Source organism: Arvicanthis niloticus, chromosome 4 (assembly GCF_011762505.2).
Source record: "Arvicanthis niloticus isolate mArvNil1 chromosome 4, mArvNil1.pat.X, whole genome shotgun sequence".
Taxonomy (NCBI): Eukaryota; Metazoa; Chordata; class Mammalia; order Rodentia; family Muridae; genus Arvicanthis; species Arvicanthis niloticus.
In genome coordinates, this window is record NC_047661.1 from 110346063 (window position 1) to 110364068 (window position 18006).

At 43.0% G+C, this 18006-nt stretch overlaps 1 protein-coding gene across 6 annotated transcripts in view; it reads right to left on the bottom strand.

Moving 5' to 3' along the window:
- Tet2 (tet methylcytosine dioxygenase 2) overlaps positions 1-15537 on the bottom strand; it is a 71912-nt gene extending 56375 nt beyond the window's left edge. For 2 of the 6 annotated variants that reach the window (XM_076933271.1, XM_034501079.2), the window contains exon 1: positions 14473-14629. The gene's annotated coding sequence lies outside the window, so the exon portion shown is untranslated. Of the gene's footprint in view, positions 1-14472; positions 14630-15405 lie in introns of those variants that run through there. The other 4 variants (XM_076933268.1, XM_076933270.1, XM_076933269.1 and 1 more) reach the window with 4 other exon arrangements.
- Positions 15538-18006: the final 2469 nt, after the last annotated feature.

Below are 18006 nucleotides of genomic sequence, written 5' to 3' on the forward strand. Positions count from 1 at the left end.
TAGATGGAGTTCCGGGAGTCTTATGGAGGAGTTGGGGGAAGAATTGAGGGCCCTGAAGAAAACATGGACTCCACAGGAAAACCAACAAAGTTGGGCTCTTGGAGATTCCCAGAACTGAATCATCAACCAAAGAGTGAGTGTGGGCTGGACCTAGTCCCCTACACATATGCAGCAGATGAGCAGCTTGGTCTTCATGCCACTCCCCCAACAACTGGAGCAGGGGCTTGTCCCGAAGCCTGTTGACTACTTCTCTGCAGATCCTGCTCCACTAAATGGACGGCCTTGTTTGACTCAGTAGGAGAGGATGCACCTAGTCCAGCAGAGTCTTGATGTGCAACAGGGGTAGAAGGGGGTAGGAAGTCAAGGAACAGTAGTAGGGGTGACACCCAGAGGGGGGGGGGGCTTCACCATCTCAAAAGAGAAGGGCAAGCTGGAATGGGGGTAGGAGTTGCATGAGGAGTACTGGGAGGACAGGAGGACTGATAGCGGGATGCAAAGTGAATGAATAAATTAGAAAACAAACAAAATAAAATAGATAAAAAACCAAAAAGAATAGATAATGAGGTAAAGTGATAACAAGAAAAATTCCTCAAGGGCAGTGGTGGTGCACGCCTTTAATCCCAGCACTTGGGAGGCAGAGGCAGGAGGATTTCTGAGTTCAAGGCCAGCCTGGTCTACAGAGTGAGTTCCAGGACAGCCAGGGCTACACAGAGAAACCCTGTCTCAAAAATAAATAAATAAATAAATTTTAAAAATCCTTAAAATGAGTGAAGGTTTTTGTTTTAAGACTGTATAGAGCCTGGGTTCAGGGATACACACTTTTAATCCCAGAACTTGGAGGAAGGCAGAGGCAAAAGAATATCTGTGAACTACATAGTGGACCCTGTCTGGAAAAAAACAAAACAAAACAAAAAGCCAAAAATAAATATATAGGATCACAGTGTTAAGAAGAATGACATTTTAAGTTATATGCTAAATACTTTGTAATGAGAATTTAGAATTAAAGACTCGACTGCTTTCATAAGAAGCAGTTGGATGTTTAAAATGTTGACATAGGATATTACACAAGCAATACCAGATGGTTAGTGATCTTCCAATGTGTCCTAAATTCTTATTTTAAATGATTCCAAACTACCAGGTATGGTGGTGCATACTGAAATCCCTACTTGGTAGTCTGAGGCAGGAAGATCTAGAATTTGAGAACAGCCTGTATTACACAGTAAGACTCTGTCTCCAGAAAATAAAAATTTTAATTACTCCAAATAATTTTAAATACAAGTATGTTTCTACTAACCATACAGAAAAATGTAAAGCATTTTGGACAGGTTAGGACTGATATTATCTCCTGGACCTCCAAACTGCTTAGAGTACAGACTCCTGTGAAAGAGAAGAGGTGGATACAAGAGAGAACCATGATTAAGCCCAGGCAGGGCAAAAAGATGACAGAAACTCTGTGTGTTGTAGTACAAGATGCAACCTTAAGAAAAATACACTTCCTGCTCAGAGCTTCTGACCTCCACAGAGTTCAGTCACATAGCCCCACACACAGATGCTCACTCCTGGTTAGAAATGAGCATTTAAAGAACACAAGAAGCAATTAGAGTTTTCAAGGGAAAATGATTGTTTATAGGAAAGTCTGAGAGTGTGCGTGAAAGAAACCAAAGTATAGCATCATTTTAAGGAATTTAAAAAATACATGAAAACAAAATTCACTTAAGTTGATGCTTAAAATGTTAACACTTGAAGCAAGGCAAATTCTGTGTCAGGATTTCTCCTCCTGCTCGGTGTGTTTACCATGCCTTGGGACGAGTTCGAAACAGCACAATCACAGCTGTAAGTGATGTACCTGTTTCAGTTAGCAGTAAGAAACAACACACACACACAAACACACTAGCTATAAATGAACATTAGGCTATATTTATTCCCTTTGTGTCGCTAGGATCAAACTGAAGCAAGTCTTTCCCATGTTTGCAGGTCTATGAGCTATATTATATAGCCTTTGCCCCCAAAATATGAAACTTACAGACTTACTTATTCTTTTTTTTTTTTTTTTTTTGGTTTTTTTTGAGACAGGGTTTCTCAGTGTAGCCCTGGCTGTCCTGGAGCTCACTCTGTAGACCAGGCTGGCCTGCCTGCCTCTGCCTCCCAACTGCTGGGATTAAAGGCGTGCGCCACCACCGCCCGACCAGACATACTTATTCTTATATAGAATAGCATAGAAAACAGAAGATTTGGGTCTGGAGACACACTCTTCCTCACATGTTAAGAAAACAAATAGGAGAAAAGCATTGTGGTAGAAGGGAGGGAAGAAAAGAAATAAATGCTGGAGAAATACCAAGTTTCACATCTTACACTCGGCAGAGGTAGGTCACGGGGTCAACATGGCATTGTTCAGTTTTTGTTTTGTTTTGTTTTCTCAAGACAGGGTCTCTCTGTTTAGCCTTGGTTGTCTTAGAACTCTGGAGACCAAGCTGGCCTTGAACTCAGAGAGATCCACCTGCTTCTGCCTCCCAAGTAATAAAATTATAGGTGTGGTGGTGTATGCCTTTAATTCTTCACCTGAAGGCAGAAAGAGGCTGGCCTCAAATTTTTCATTAAGTGACCTGAAAGTTCATATCTTCCTGGCTGCACCTCCCGTGTGCTGGGAACCTAGCTGTGAGCCACCACCCCATACACTCTTTAGTGTTGATCGTTTTTAGACCTGCAATCATTTAACATTTCTAAAGTCAAGCTTATTTTCATATCCCTATAAGAACAATAGAGGAGAGTCAAAAACAGGTGACAAGGGGAGTGAGTGTCTGACTGCAGCAATCCAAAGGATGGAAGTGATTCTCCATCTCTTTAGAGATTATGCCACTACACTGTGCGTTCTTTCTCAGGCCCAATACTGGGAAAGTTATGCCAAGTTCAGACCAAGGACCATCCAGGAAATAGAGAAATCGGTCCTTCGAGTAATGATTGGAAAATATCCCAGGAAAGTCTTCGGATGCATAGATAGTCTATAAATAGCTATGTAGCTTACGTTAGCCTCAAACTTATGGCAGTCCTCCTGCCTCAGCTTCCATGATGCTGGAATAACAGGCAAGGCGATCAAACCCTGATTCTTGCCCACTCCATAGAAGCAAAGATGATGGTCACTTTCTTCCTATTCTAGACAATACACACCTGAAGAGCAAATGTCATCCACTGAGTCCCTGAAACTTGACATCTCACTGGCTCCTCTTAGGAACATATCAAAATTTTTGGCTGTTCCATTTTGCAGATGGTGAAGCAAGTATAGAGAGGACAAAGCAACAGGATAGAGACACACATACCTAATGAAAAGGAAAGCCACAATTTGAGAAGCTTCCTGTGGCATGATCTAACTTACATATGGAATCTGAAGAAACAGAAATCATCAGAACAGAAAGTGGTTAATATTGCCTGTATTAGAATTAAATATTGCCTCCTTAGCAACACCAGCAAACTGACTTTCCCTTACAGTCTTCTCTCGTCTCACCTCAATCCTTAGAGTCTATATCTGATTACAATACACGATGCTGTCTATGAACTATGTTTTTTATATCTAATAAATAATAATTTTAAAGTGTGCTGAAGGTGGTTACTGTCAAAGGGGTAACCATATAAGTGCTTTTAATGTGCACACGTACATAAAATATCAAACAGAGGATACAGCTTGGAGGTAAAGTGGCCCAAGACCTGTAAAACAATCACAATGAAAATCAAATCCAAACAAACACACAGAATTAAACCTATAGTTTATAAGAATTATTAAAAGTGTAAAGAACAAGACAATTTTCAAGTATTTGACAATTTGTTACAAGATGAAATCAGTTTACAGTCAACCTTGGAATTTTCATAACTAGTGACAGTGTTTATTATTCACTGAAAACTATTAATGTCGTCATTTCTGCATGTTTTCCTCTCACCCAGCTAGCACATCTCTGTGTTCAACACTTGCTGACACTCAATTGAATACACATACACGCACTTCATTATTAAACTGCATATAAAATAATCTCTCAATTTACTTCCTCCCCCCTTGTCATGGATGTACCAAATGGTTTAGCCAGGTATGTATTTTAGCTAGCATTATGGATGCCAGGGCAGGAGAACCACCACAAGTTTGAGGGCAGTCTAAGCTATGTAGTAAGCTCAAGGACAACCTAGGCTACACAAGGAGATTCAGTGTTCCTGGGCAGCCTGAGGTACATAGTGAGACAGTGTCTCGGAAAACACTTATCTGCTGCATCTCAGTTGTTAACACGGGGAACCCACAATTGGATGCAACACAAACACAACTTTAAACCTCCTCAGACTTTACATATCAGGACCAGCCTGCTTACAACAACAGATCAAGCATACACAAGATGAGACATTTAAAGTCATGATGCTTTAAAAAAAAAAAAAAAAGGAAGGAAGGAAGGAAGGAAGGAAGAAAGAAAGAAAGAAAGAAAGAAAGAAAGAAAGAAAGAAAGGAAAACAACAACAACAAACAAACAAAAACAAAAAGCTCCCTGGACCCTTTATGGATAAATACAAATGAAAATCCCCAGAAATCAACTAGGGAAAGGAGGAAGTCCTAAGTGAAAGCTTTCTTTCTATTGTGTTACTCCGGGGGTGAGATGGGTCCTGAGCAGGGTAGGGCAGCCATCCAACAAGGCGGATTTCAGATGCCAGTGTGGGGGTGGGGAGAGAGAAGCCTGGGAAGTATCAACTTTCTCTGGCCATAGTTCCTACTCTGGGGGGTTGAATCAGGGATTCACCTCATGAGACCCCAAAACTAAACAAAGGATTTTCTTCTTTGTTTTTAAAATTGAAGTGGTTTTTTTTTCATACACTATGTTCTGATTATGATTCCCCTTCCCTCAGCTCCTCCAAGATCCTCTTTTGTTAATTGAACGGCATTTGTGCTAAGAGGCCACACTTAATGCACTGGACACTAATTAACAGAACCAAGGCATCATCTACCAAAACAAATAAACAAAAAGACTAGCAAGACCGGCTCTGTGAACCTCAGGAGATTAACCTAAGCCGGCATGCAGGCTCAGCTTGCCAGGCTTTAGTAAGTAAACTTTGAATTGGGCAGGCCTCACCTAAACACCTTGATCTTGGGGTCATGACCGGTCAGAGCCTGGCCAGGAGATTTTTGACTATTAATTAAGGGGGCCGGGCCCGGCCCCAGACACAAAAGCCTCCTCTCTCCCAGGGATTGCCTAAGTGTTTGTAAATAGTGCTGCCACGAGTTGGCCCACGTGTCCAACTGACAGGGTCCTGCACAATAGACTTGAATGCTTTTGCACACAGAAACCTACTTCCTTGGCCATGAAAATGTACACGTGGATGACAAAGAGTTTGCTCTAATGAGAATTTATTTTATCTTTAGTCTTTCTTGTTTATTTAACTTACTTTAAAATTAAATATACTGGTGCTGAGGGGCTCAGTGCTTAAAAGCACTGGTAGCTCTACCAGAGGATTGGGGATGACCCAAACACCCATGTAAGATCACAATATCTAGAACTCAAGTTCTGAGAGATATGGCAACCTCTTTTGGTTGCTTCAGGCACCAGCACATGGTGCACATGGTGCACATATATACACCCAGGCAAAACTCTTAATAAATAAGTTAAAACAGATCTTAAGGGCTGGAGAGATGGTTCTGTGGTTAAGAGTAGTAGCTGCTCTTCCAGAAGACCTGGGTTCAACTCCCAGCACCCATGTGGCAGCTCATTCCTGTCTGTGACTCCAATGCTAGGACTTTGGACACCCTCACACAGACATACATGCTGGCAAACCGCCAATGAATATAATATAAAAATAAGTTATATATTAAAAAATAACAAACCTTAAATTTTAAAAATGACACATTCTCTATCTTTTAACACTTGAAATAGGCACTTTGTAGAAATGATTTCAGATCTATTTGAAAGAAATCTATAAAATTTTCCACTTGAAAAAAGAATGTTTTAAAAAGAAAGAGATCATTTCAAGCTAGTGAAAACTTAGGTCCCAAAGCTAATGGCCAATTTTTAGCAGTAATCAAACCCAAGCCATTGAGAAGGAGATAAGAGCCTTCTGCAGAAATGTCTGCTACCTTTCTTTGTTTCTGCCAGTGATTTCCCATAAATTAAAATACACTCTTGCTTGAATGTCAACCTAAACATAAATAATATCACAAGACAAAAAATAATCATTTAGTTGACATTTGCATAAATAAACAGAATTTAAGAGTATAAAATTAAAATGTTCTTTCTAAGATATACCTAAGGTTTTACTAAAAGAAAAATGTATGTGTTAAGCATTTTTAAGTTGGGGGATTCCTTCTTTCCTCATATCTGGAAAGTATTTATTCATGGGGTTTGTTCCTTTTGTTAACTTTAAAATAGAAATGTGAGTGCTTTAACATTCATTTTCAGACTCTTGCCTGACCCTCACAGTTGATCAGCCAACTTTATTTGCAAAAAAGTTTTCTCATTATAATTATGGAGCGGTGAAAAGTGAGCCTTTTAATGCAAAAGTCATGAAAGGTGCAAAAACTGAGATCATGCTACAGCCAACAGCCAATATGAAGACTGAAACTTCAGATCTGGAACTTTTGGGACGAGTACGGACAGACAAGAAGCAAGTGGGCAGGAGCAGGGTGCTGAGGATGGAATGCAGCTGTGGCTGGAATGGGATGGAGCAGGCCAGTGTGCTGACGGACCCAGCTGTGGCCGTGCACCTCTGTCTACCTTAGAGGATTCCAGCCTTGTCCTAAAGGCTGACCTAACCGCAGACAGGGAAGAAACAGAGAAGAGTAACTCAGCTACCTCGGCACATCACCTGGCTTCGGTCACCCTCACTTAGACCACCGTTGTTTTGTTTTGTTTTGTTTGTTTAAGACAAACTATAAAAACAAAATAAAATGGAAGGCTCTGTGGATCATTCCCATTAAAGTGTGATACTCTTTGAAGAAAGTCAGTAATTTGATAAGGTGCATTTCAGCAATGTCCATGAAGCCATGACAATGACAACTACTATGGCTGCAGTACCCACAGAGCACACTTTGGTAACTCAGAACAGTCACAATAGCAAACCCCAATGTACTACAGCACAGCACACCTTAATGAAAGGCAGCTTCCCCCTGTGCCTGGCCACAGGCAGGGTTCTCTGAAGAGAACAGTCCATCAGCAAAAACAACCCATCACTTCTTTTGAATATGTTTTATTTTTTCACAGAAATTATTTGTAAATGTAAAGTTTAAAATATCAACAAGAAGTCAGGCATGGTAGTCAGGCCTTTAATCCCACCACTCAGAAGGCAGTCAGGAGGATCTCTGAGTTTGAGGCCAGCCTGGTCTACAGAGTGAGTTCCAGGATAGCCAGGACTACATAAAGAAACTCTGTCTTGAAAAACAAAAACAAAACAAAATCAACAACAGGGAGAACTGGCTCATTGGTTAAGAGCACGTGCCTCTCTTAACCAATGAGGACCTGGGTTTAGTTCCCAACACCCACATGATGGCTCAAAATTATGTTACTGTAGTTCCCAGAGATCTGGCGCCCTCTTCTGACCTCCACAGACATCAGGCACACACATGCTGTACAGATACACATGCAGACAAAACACTGATTCACATAAATCATCCTTTTTAAGAAATCACCCACAGATGCAGACAAGTACCTTATACTTAGCATCTGACATCCAGGAGGCTGGGGCAAGAGGATCGAGAATTCAAGGCCAAATAGGGCATAGTGGTGCATGTTTATAATCCTAGTTCTGGAAAGGTGGAGGAAAATTTTGATTTTAAGGCTAGCATAAGAAAGTCACTGTCTCAAAGAGAGGGAGGAGAAGAAAGGAATGCCAAGGTCATCTTCTGCTAAATCAAGTTTTAGGTCAGCCTGGGATAGCAAGGCAAACCCAACAAATCACAATGCTCCAATTTTGCATGGGGGTGGGAATCAAATTTTGAAAGCTCATAAAAGTAAAAACGAAGGACTAAAAAGGAGTAAATAACTAAAAAGTATCATGATTGGACTATAAAAATCTACCTTCAATAAAGTGATTCTCAAATACTAAGAGAAACTGGGGAGCTGGACACAGCAGCAATGCCTGCCATCCCGGCACTGAAAAGGTAGATCTCTATGAGGCTGAGGCTAGCCTGGTCTACATGGTCTACATGGTGAGATCTTGTCTTGCAAAAAAAAAAAAAATTCAAACTTTACAAACTGATGAGACCTACTAATGCCTTTCTGTTTTCAGCTGGATAAGATCCAAAATTTGTCACTAAAATATTCAATCTACAGATTTCGTCTCCAGATCTTACTATACATTCAGCATCTGTTAAAACAATGACAGCCCGTTACTATTTCTTAGGCTCCACCTCCTGAACTAACTGCAAAAGGCTTCATAACTGGATATATTTTGCTAAAACACAATGGTACAATCACATGCATAACGGAGAATTGTGCCCAGCTTCTCTGTGCTCAAGATCATGAGATAAAAGTACATAGAACTAAGTATATACAGGGATGAACGAGTGGAGAAAGTCAAGAAAGAGAGGCAGACACAAAGACAAGCATGGCAACCCACATCCATAACCAAGGCACAGAGGAGGCTGAGGCAGAAGGAAGCTATCGTGGACTACATAGCAGGACGCTGTCTCAAGAGAAAGAGGGAGGGAGGGAGGGAGGGAGGGAGGGAGGGAGGGAGGGAGAGAGAGAGAGAGCATTGGATGTGAAAGTTTGTGCCTGTAATCACAGCATTACAGAGGCTAAGACAGGATGCCATGAGTTTGATGCCAGCTTGGCCTACAGAGCATGGCCCTACCATAAAAACAACAATAAAACACAAACAAACAAATCACTATTTCTCAAGGGAAAAATGATTGCTTAGCATATCTGAGAGCCTGAGTTACACACTACACACACACACACACACACACACACACACACACAAGTTGAGTTGAATCAACTGAATCAATGCCAGCTTCCTGGGCATGACACTGTACTAAAGTTGTGCAAAATGTCACCACTAGAGGAGAACAGGTCATATACACAGGATCTGTGTACATTGCTTCATATAACTGAAGAGATTCTACAACTATTTCAAGAAAAGCTTCAGATAAAAATATGTAATTCTGGTATAAATGCATTAAAAGCCACTAAATCCTACGGTGAGGATGGGTGAGTTTAACAGGAGCCATTCATTGGCTTTCCCTGTAGAACTTACATTAAGGAAAAACAGCATCACTGCCTACCACCCTGACCATGCCCATCACTGAGGCCTTTCACATTATTTTCCTATTTTATTTTGAGTACAAATGACACATGTTCCAGTAAAAAAAAAAGTTTTTGCTAGATCCTGCTAGTGAATAAAAATATATAAAAATCAGCAACTGCTCAACAGACAGAAAGAAATAAAATTTAAAAGAAACACTTGCAGTATATTTAGGACAACAATGAATTTATTTTATGCTCTAAATTATCCTTCAAAAATACTTCATCCCAGTTTAGTCAGCTTTGGTTTAATTCTCAGACTATTTAGGATATGATTTCACATCAGTTTCTTAGATCAGCATGGTAAGTACTCAGAAGATGAAGTCTGGAGGACTGCAGCAAGTGTGAGGCCGGCTTGGATTCTATAGCAAGTACCAGGTCGTCCACAGCCAAGACCTTATCTCAAACTAGAGCTGAAGATGGCTGAGCAGTTAAGAGCACTGACTGCTCTTCCCAGACCTGGGTTCAGTTTCCAGCACCCACGTGGCAGACCAAAATCTTCTGTAACACTAGTCCCAAGGGATCTGGGCCCTTTTCTGGCCTCTGCTGGCACTGTAGGAACATAGTACAATATACAGAGAGAAATACACATAGAAAGAAAATAAACACACAAAACATAGCTTTAAAACTGCAGGTTAAGATTATTGAATCCATTTTCCAAAAATACTTAAAACCTACCATTCTGCTTGCTAAAGCATAGAACATTTAAATACTTTTTTTGCCTATAAATTTCTAATCTGAGATTTTCTGTTTTTAAACATTTATTTACTTATTTTGAGACAGGGTTTCTCTATAGCCTTGGATATCCCAGAATTCACTATGTCCACCAAACTGGCCTCAAACTTGCAAAGATCTGCTAGCCTCTGCCTTCTGAATGCTGGGATCAAAGGCATATGCTACCACATCCAGTCTAAGAGTCAGCTGTCTACAGAGGCTGAAGTAGGGTGTTGGAACCCTTGGACGTGTAGTTAATAGGTGTTTGTAAGCCACTCAGTGTAGGTAGTAGGATTCAAACTCCCATCCTTATGATTGAGCAAAGTATTCTTAACTGCTGAGCCTTCTTTCCAACCTCTTAAATACCTTTCATAACAAATGGAGAAACTCAAAACTGAGAATTTGCTACATTTGGAAATGGCACTCAAGGTCAATTCTATTGAGAAGGATGATATATCTATCTTAAACCTCGAATTTTCTGCAATGTCTGTTTTGTAGTCAGAATACACTTGAAAACAAGCAAGCGCAAAGTGCACACAAGTCTTCTTGCTGGTGGTCACAGTGACACATATGCTGTGGCTGCCCCTCCTCCCCTGCTGAACCCTACATACACCAACAGATGCACTGTATAACCTCATTCAATAATGTCACAGTATTCACTTAGTTTTGGCAGTAAACTGTAATAAAAACCAGAACGCTAGACCCAAGTAAATACTGTGTGTTTGGCAAAAATCACTGTGGCTCTGTTCTTCAACACAGTTTCCAAGATAACCACCAGCTCTGCTTGGCAACCGGACTCTCCCATAGTTAAGGCTCCAACTGTAAAGCTGGCTTTCAAGACATTTTCCTGCTGCTGGCTTTGCTCTGCTGCTGCTCCTAGGAACTGCTATTCAATGGCAGCATAATCTTTGAGAAAGCATAATTTTAATAAACCAATACTGTCCCATTAAAGAAACAATTATATTATGTCTTCAACTCATAAGCTGTGTAAGATTATGAGATGTGATGATGGAGAGATGGCTCAGCAGTTAAGCACACTCACTGCCCTTGGCAGAGGATCTGGGTTCCAAGGAGCACCCATGTGGCACTCACAACCTGACCCCAGATCCAGGGGCATCAATATCCTCTTCTGGCCTCCAAAGGTACCAGGTGTGCATGCTGTACACATACATACATGCAAGCAAGCACTCATACACAGAAAACAAATCTTTTTTAAAATAACAATTGAAGAAGTAGGAGTGATGACAGCATAAAGTCAGATCTAGTATAAAATACCAGGTAGCCTAAAATACTGGCATTTCACATCATCTCCTTGTTTGTTTGTTTGTTGAGGTGTCTCATTCTATAGCCCAAGTTAGCTCTATGTTTTTTTTTTTTTTTAACAATCTTCCTGCCTCAGCTTACCAAGTGCTAAGATTACAGACTTGAGCTCAGACATTTCTAGGACATTTTATATGATGACAATTTCATTTAAAAATTGACTAATTTTCTTGGGTAATGATGGAAAATAGAGTTTCTTTTCGATGTGTCAGTGAGTCATAAGAAGGGTTTCTAAATGAGGCAAGCAAACAAGGAAATAGTGGCACTTGGCTTACAACAGGGTTGGGTGGAGCTACAGAAATTGATAGGGAATTTCTAGCTTCAACAAATGAAACCAAAAGGAAACACAAACCCAGCAGCCAATGAGGACTGGGGAAGTCATCCTAGAGTCCAAAGCAGGTGTGCACATTGCATGAGAAGTGTTGGTGATGCCAGTATGCAGGGACATATGTCACCACATGGAAACTACACCATCCCCCTGGTTCCCAGCACAGACTTAAACAGTAAATCTACTGAAAGCCTTAAAGAATACTTTAAGTGAGTTTAAATAAACCAAAGCCTGGTTCCAGATTATTCTTTCATTAGTTCAAGATGTGAATAGATAAAACAATGTACATTTAAAGGTACCAATCTTGTTACTGTTTTAATTTTTTTTCTAAAGTAAAATCAATTGAAACAGCTCTTAAGAACTTTTAGAATACTTAAATGGAACTTTAACACACACAGTAAATGAAAGGTTACTGTAGACTCTCCATCCCATGCTTGATTCCATAAGTTCTCTAAGAAATGAGAAAGTGTTTCTTTTTATTCAGTGCTCAAAAAGATACAAAATTTCCCTGAAGCCCTTAAAATAATATTACTTAGCAGCTGTTTTCAGCATAAAACTGAAATGCACCAAGTAACAAGAATCTAAACTTCCCAGCAGGAAAGAATAGGCATCTATGATAACAAAAAATAAGTCAACTTATTGATAAGAATGGAAAACACTTTCATGTAGTTTGAGGGCATAAAATATCATGAATCTAAAAAGTGGTCCACCAAAGAAGTCATGACACACTGGTCTACTAGTGAAACAAATTACTTATTTTTAATTCTAGATAGCTGGAATATTTGACTATAGTTTTCTCAACCAACAATAGACATTTATGGGAGAAAAAATTCTGTTTTTCCTCTACGACTTTAGGGCAAGTCAGAACCAATGAACTGCTTCTGTTCAGGGATGAGTAATGTTTCTTCCCTCTGGTCATGTGGATGAGCCCCTAGTAGCAAGCTTAAAGCAAACTTAGCCACATTTCTCATTTCTGAGAACCAAAACAGAAAGACCTGTAAAGCAAACTACTAAGGGTTTGGAGATTTGATTTATGCAGCGGCATGCCTTTCCCTCTACCCTGTAATCACACCAACCCTACTGATCTTAAGTTTAAGCCCCAATCTTTCACAGTCTTCTGCTTAATAACAGTTTTTTAAATTAATATTTATTATGTTGTAATTTATACTGTATTCAAAATACATTACAAAACACACATACAAACATGGAGAAGAATGTAACTACTCTTCAGTATTTCAACTTTCCATTAAAATGCAAATGTAATGATTTCATTAGCTAGGCTACAATACCCACAGTCTTAAACCAAACCAATATATTTTCCCTGTGAATCCCAACATCCCCTAACATGTAATCTTATCCTTATGCTGGTTCTTTGCTCATGAATTCTGAGTATGAATTTTACCAATATAATCCTATTTAGAGCAAAGTACCGTATGTGACTTGTGATTCTTAAATCTACGGATGTATTCGGCTCCCCAGATAGACAAACACCACAACATCTTGCTACATTTTAAGCAAACAACTTGGGAAAAACAAAACAAACAAACCTAATTCTATTCCAGAATTAGTCAGAATTAATCGGAAGAAAGAAAAATCGCTCAAAGCAAACAAAATCTATCATGAAGTCATTAGCAAGCAAGTAACATGTCTTTTAACCTTCTCAAGAGTCTGTCCAGGCCTCACTTGGTTTAGCCAAACGTAGAAAACTCTCCATAGAAACCCTATTAGCTTTCTAACAGTAAGCAAGCAGATCTAGCGAAGAGAGTCAAGATCTGAGTGAAGAGTGGGGAGGGGTGTGTGTGAAAGACCAAATAAAAGAGTGAAAGTCAGAGTTAAGGAAATTTGGGATGGGACTGTTATAGATCTTCGCTGGGATTGGGTTTCATTTCTTTGGGCTCCCCTGACCTTGCCTTCTCCAACTCGGAACGCTTCGCCCGCCCCCTCCCCCGGCCTGCGCCTGCCTTTGTGTGTGCCTGTCACTTAAGGGGAACGAAGCTGATTCGGGGGCAGCACAAAGCCAACACAGAGATTTGCACAGATTCTCTTACACACATTTCCCAAACTGGAAGGCACAACCCACGCAGAGCTTCTGAACCTTGAGAAAAGTGGGTTCTGGTCTTGTTTCAGGGAGCAGAGAAACTATTCTTTCCTCTCTCACTCAGCGCCACTAACAAAACGCGCGGACTCAAGAGAAAAAAGAAAGAATGAAAAAAAAACTCCACGTAGTGGATCCTGAATCCACTCACTGTGACATCTGTCTAGTGTAGTAGTCCACGGGGGGACAAACGTGCTGGAAGCCGGAGACACAAACCCAGAACAGGACCCAAACAAACACTACTAGAGATAAAAGAGTCAAACACACCGGGTCAGTGTTCTTTCCGGGGTGTCTGAGGATGAACTAGGGGCTCCTTTGACTTACACTAAGGACAGGGGGAGGAGGATCAAAAGAGAAAGTGGTGGTCCCCAAAGATGAACTCTTTCAGGAAGGCAGCCCCAAGAAAACACTCACTTTCCTGAAACTAAAAGGCCAGAAGAGCGGCTGGTGGGAGGTACAAAGGTAAGTTTTCTGGGTACGGAGGGGGGACACGCATTAGCAGGAAGAAGGGACCCCAGAAGTGCAGGTTGCAGGAGAAGGGGGTGCTGAATTAAAACTATATTTGTCAGCCATGTTGAAGAAGCTCCAGTAATTTTGTAAGGCTTCCCTCTTCCCTCTTAGTATTTGTGGGTGACATGACAGTTCCCGCAAGGCCGAGAGTAAGAGAGGGAGATTGGAAAGGGACCATTCCGCGGCTGAAAACAGTGAGGAGAAGAAGAGAGACAGAGAGAGACAGGCGCGGACAGCAGCGCTCTGACCTGGTTCTGGTCCCTCAGCCTCGCAGTCCGCCGCCGTCGCAGCCGGGTCTCCTTTCTAACAAATCCTACAGGGCAGCCATCTTGCTTCCTTCTGCTCCTCTACGAAAGCAGCCTCGCCTCCGCATCAATATTCATAAGGCAGTTTGACGTCTGTTCTCTGGGCTCGGCGGGGCCGGCTCTCGGGCGGCCGCCGAGGGGGCGGACGTGACTGGCATGCGAGCGGCGCGGGCGCGAGCGCAGGCGCGGGCGCGGGCAGTGCGCTCGCTCCCTCTCGGGAACGCGGCGGGAGCCCGGGCTGTGCGCTCGCTCCCTCGCGGGAACGCGGCGGGGTCCCGGCCTGTGCGCTCGCTCCCTCGCGGGAACGCGGCGGGGTCCCGGGCTGTGCGCTCGCTCCCTCGCGGGAACGCGGCGAGGTCCCGGGCTGTGCGCTCGCTCCCTCGCGGGAACGCGGCGGGGTCCCGGGCTGTGCGCTCGCTCCCTCGCGGGAACGCGGCGGGGTCCCGGGCTGTGCGCTCGCTCCCTGGCGGGGGCGCGGCGAGTCCTAGCTGCGCGCTCGCTCCCTCGCGGGGGGCTAAGGGCCTCTTCGGCTCAGCTCCGCCCCGGCCTTTCCGCAGCCCCCGGGGCCGCCGGCCGCACACCCGCGCGTGGGCCTCCGCGCCTCTGTCCCCGCGGGGGCCCCGTATGGACTTGGAAACTCTGCGCCCTCCCGCGCGCTCCGGGGGCCCCTAGCTCCCCGCGCTCCCGCTGCCAAGCACCGCACCGGTCGGCTCCCCACTCGCCCCCACGCCCTCCCTGCCAACCCCTGCCCTGTCGCCCAGCCAAGCCGCTCCCCATTTCTCCAAGGCCGTGGCGGGAGAGCTCGAGGGGCCTGGGCGTTCAAGACTCCACACGGCAGCAATTCGGAGGCGCCCGGCTTTCCCCGCCCAGGCCCACCTTCTGTTTACTTTGGCCACGTGGGCCGCGCAGGGGGTGCTGTCTCTCCGAGCCGAGGGGAGTGGTGTCTCTGAGCCCCTGCTTGTCACTCGAAAGAAATAAGCCAGCAGCTTCTAATGTTCAAGTCGCCCCTGTAAGTTCCTCTATTTTGCACACATTTCCACTCCTGTAAAGTAATGAAGAAACCGCCTTGTGGGAAGCTGGATTCCGAACAAGCCGCGCTCAGTTTTCCCTGAAGTTCAAGGCTTGTGCGCACCAGCTCTTCAGCTGGCACTTTTTTTCTTGCTCAGTCGTTTTTTTTTTTTCTTACATTTTTAATGTGCCTTTTGGTAATTATTAACTTTTGAAGATGAGATCAAGACAAATTCCTAGGAATCATGAGAAAGTAGTTTAGGGAATGTGAAGGCGCACACCCACCGCTTTCCTGTCACTGAATGTTGCGTTTTAAATAGGTAATTTGGAAACCTCTTCGACAGGATCGGTTGCGATTACAGGAACCTTAAGTCTACTTTAACATTATTATATTGCCTGTAAAGCATCCTTTGCGTGGGTGCGTGTGTGCGTGTGTTCTTTAGAAATGAGGTCTGGAACCAACTGTGACCCGTAGTCACAACTATTTCTGAGACTGATGACAGTAGGATCATTTGAGCCCTGGAGTTCTGGGTCAACCCTGGCACACAATCAACTCAAAAGAATAAGGCAGCATAGTGGAAATGTACTTGTAGAGCAAAGGCTCTTGCCTTGCAAACCTAAGGACATTCATTGAATCAGATCCCCACAACCTACCTAACGGTGAAATAAATTACATTAAGTAGTCCTCTGACCTACCCATACATGCACTGTGGCCTGCGCACACACACTACATAAATTTTGAAAACAAAGAGCAGACCTGCAATCACAGCCTTTAGAAGTCTGAGGCAGTAGGATGTCTGGGAGTTTGAACTCAGCTGGGTCTTGTAGGAAGAAGAAGAAGAAGAAGAAGAAGAAGAGGAAGAGGAAGAGGAAGAGGAAGAGGAAGAGGAAGAGGAAGAGGAAGAGGAAGAGGAAGAGAGACAGAGACAGGCTGGAGAGATGGCTCAGTGGCTAAGAGCACTGACTGCTCTTCCAAAGGTCCTGAGTTCAATTCCCAGCAGCCACATGGTGGCTTACAACCCATCTGTAATGAAATCTGATGCCCTCTTCTGGTGTGTCTGAAGACAATGACAGGACAGTGTACATAAATAAAATACATAAAATAAGTAATAAAATAAATAAATCTTTAAAACAGGAAAGAAAGGGAGAGAGGGGGAGGGAAAGGAAAAGAAAGGGAGAGAGAAAGAGAAAAAGAAACAAACAGCCATGACACCTTCCCTTAACTTCATGACTTCATGAAATGCAAACACTTCCTCTTTGTAAAATGTTCTCATATAGTATGTATTCACACAGGAAAGGCCGGGAACTCTATGTGTCACATTGTTACTGAGAAGAATGCCTAAAATAAGTTCTAAGGAAACAATGTTTCTTCCATTTACAAACAATTACCAAAGTGTGGTCTCACAAGTCAGTAATCATAACATTTAGCTGGGCTTTGAAGCAAGACCTTATTTTTAAATTAATTTTTTTTGAGGCTGGGTCTCCCTGCGTGGCCCTGGTTCATCTGAAGCTCTGTAGACAAGGTGGCTTAGAACTCACAGAGATCAGCCTGCCTCTGCCTCCGAAGTGCTGGGATTAGAAGCGGTCACCTGCTTTGTCTGGCCTTTTTAAAAAGTGATTATTAATTAATTAGCTTATTTGTATGAACATTTGCTGGCATGTATGTCTGTGTACTGCGTGTTGGCCTGGTACCCCAGGAGGTCAAAAAGTGGGTGAGTTACAGATGGTTGTGAGTTCCCTTGTGGGTGATGGGAACTAAACATAGGTCTTCTGCAAGAACAAGTGCTCTTAACCACGGAGTCATCTCTTCAGGCTCTTTTCTATTTGTTTCTCAAGTCTGTTGAGTTCATGTGGAAATTCAAAACTGCCGGCTAGTGACCAGAACTAAAATAGCCAAGCTATTCCTGTTGAAACTCCCTCCAAACCAGAGTCATTCTCAGATCTAAGTTTTAGCAGGGGTAGCCTTGGAAGCCTCAGCAGGTGTCTACAGCGCCCTGGGGAGCCAGCTTTGGAATCCAAGGAGTATCTAGGCAAACCTGTTGTTTGGTCCTGTGTCCTGCCTTTTCTGCTCAGAGAAGCTCAAACCACAGTGACAGGCCTGTGATGTCAGTATCCAGGAGCTGGGGACGGCAGGATGACCTGCCCGTTGTCATACTCACTTGGCTACACTGAATTCTAAGCCAGTCTGGGATACATGAGACCCTGTCTCAAAACAAAACCCCCATTTAGAAACTGAAATTCCCATTGTAGTTCAGGGGTCTTACCCTGGTTATTCGGTATTTAAATGTCTGATGCACTGACAGTCCTGACAGTCAGAGCACACTCAGGACTAACCCAGGAGGAGGAAGTGATAGGATTCCTATCCTACCACAGCCTGGCCCATACAGGCAAGGGCAGCAGATACTATGACCCCCATATGCTGACCTGTTTCTTGAATTATCTTCAAGGCCAAACTCTCTGGGAGATTTT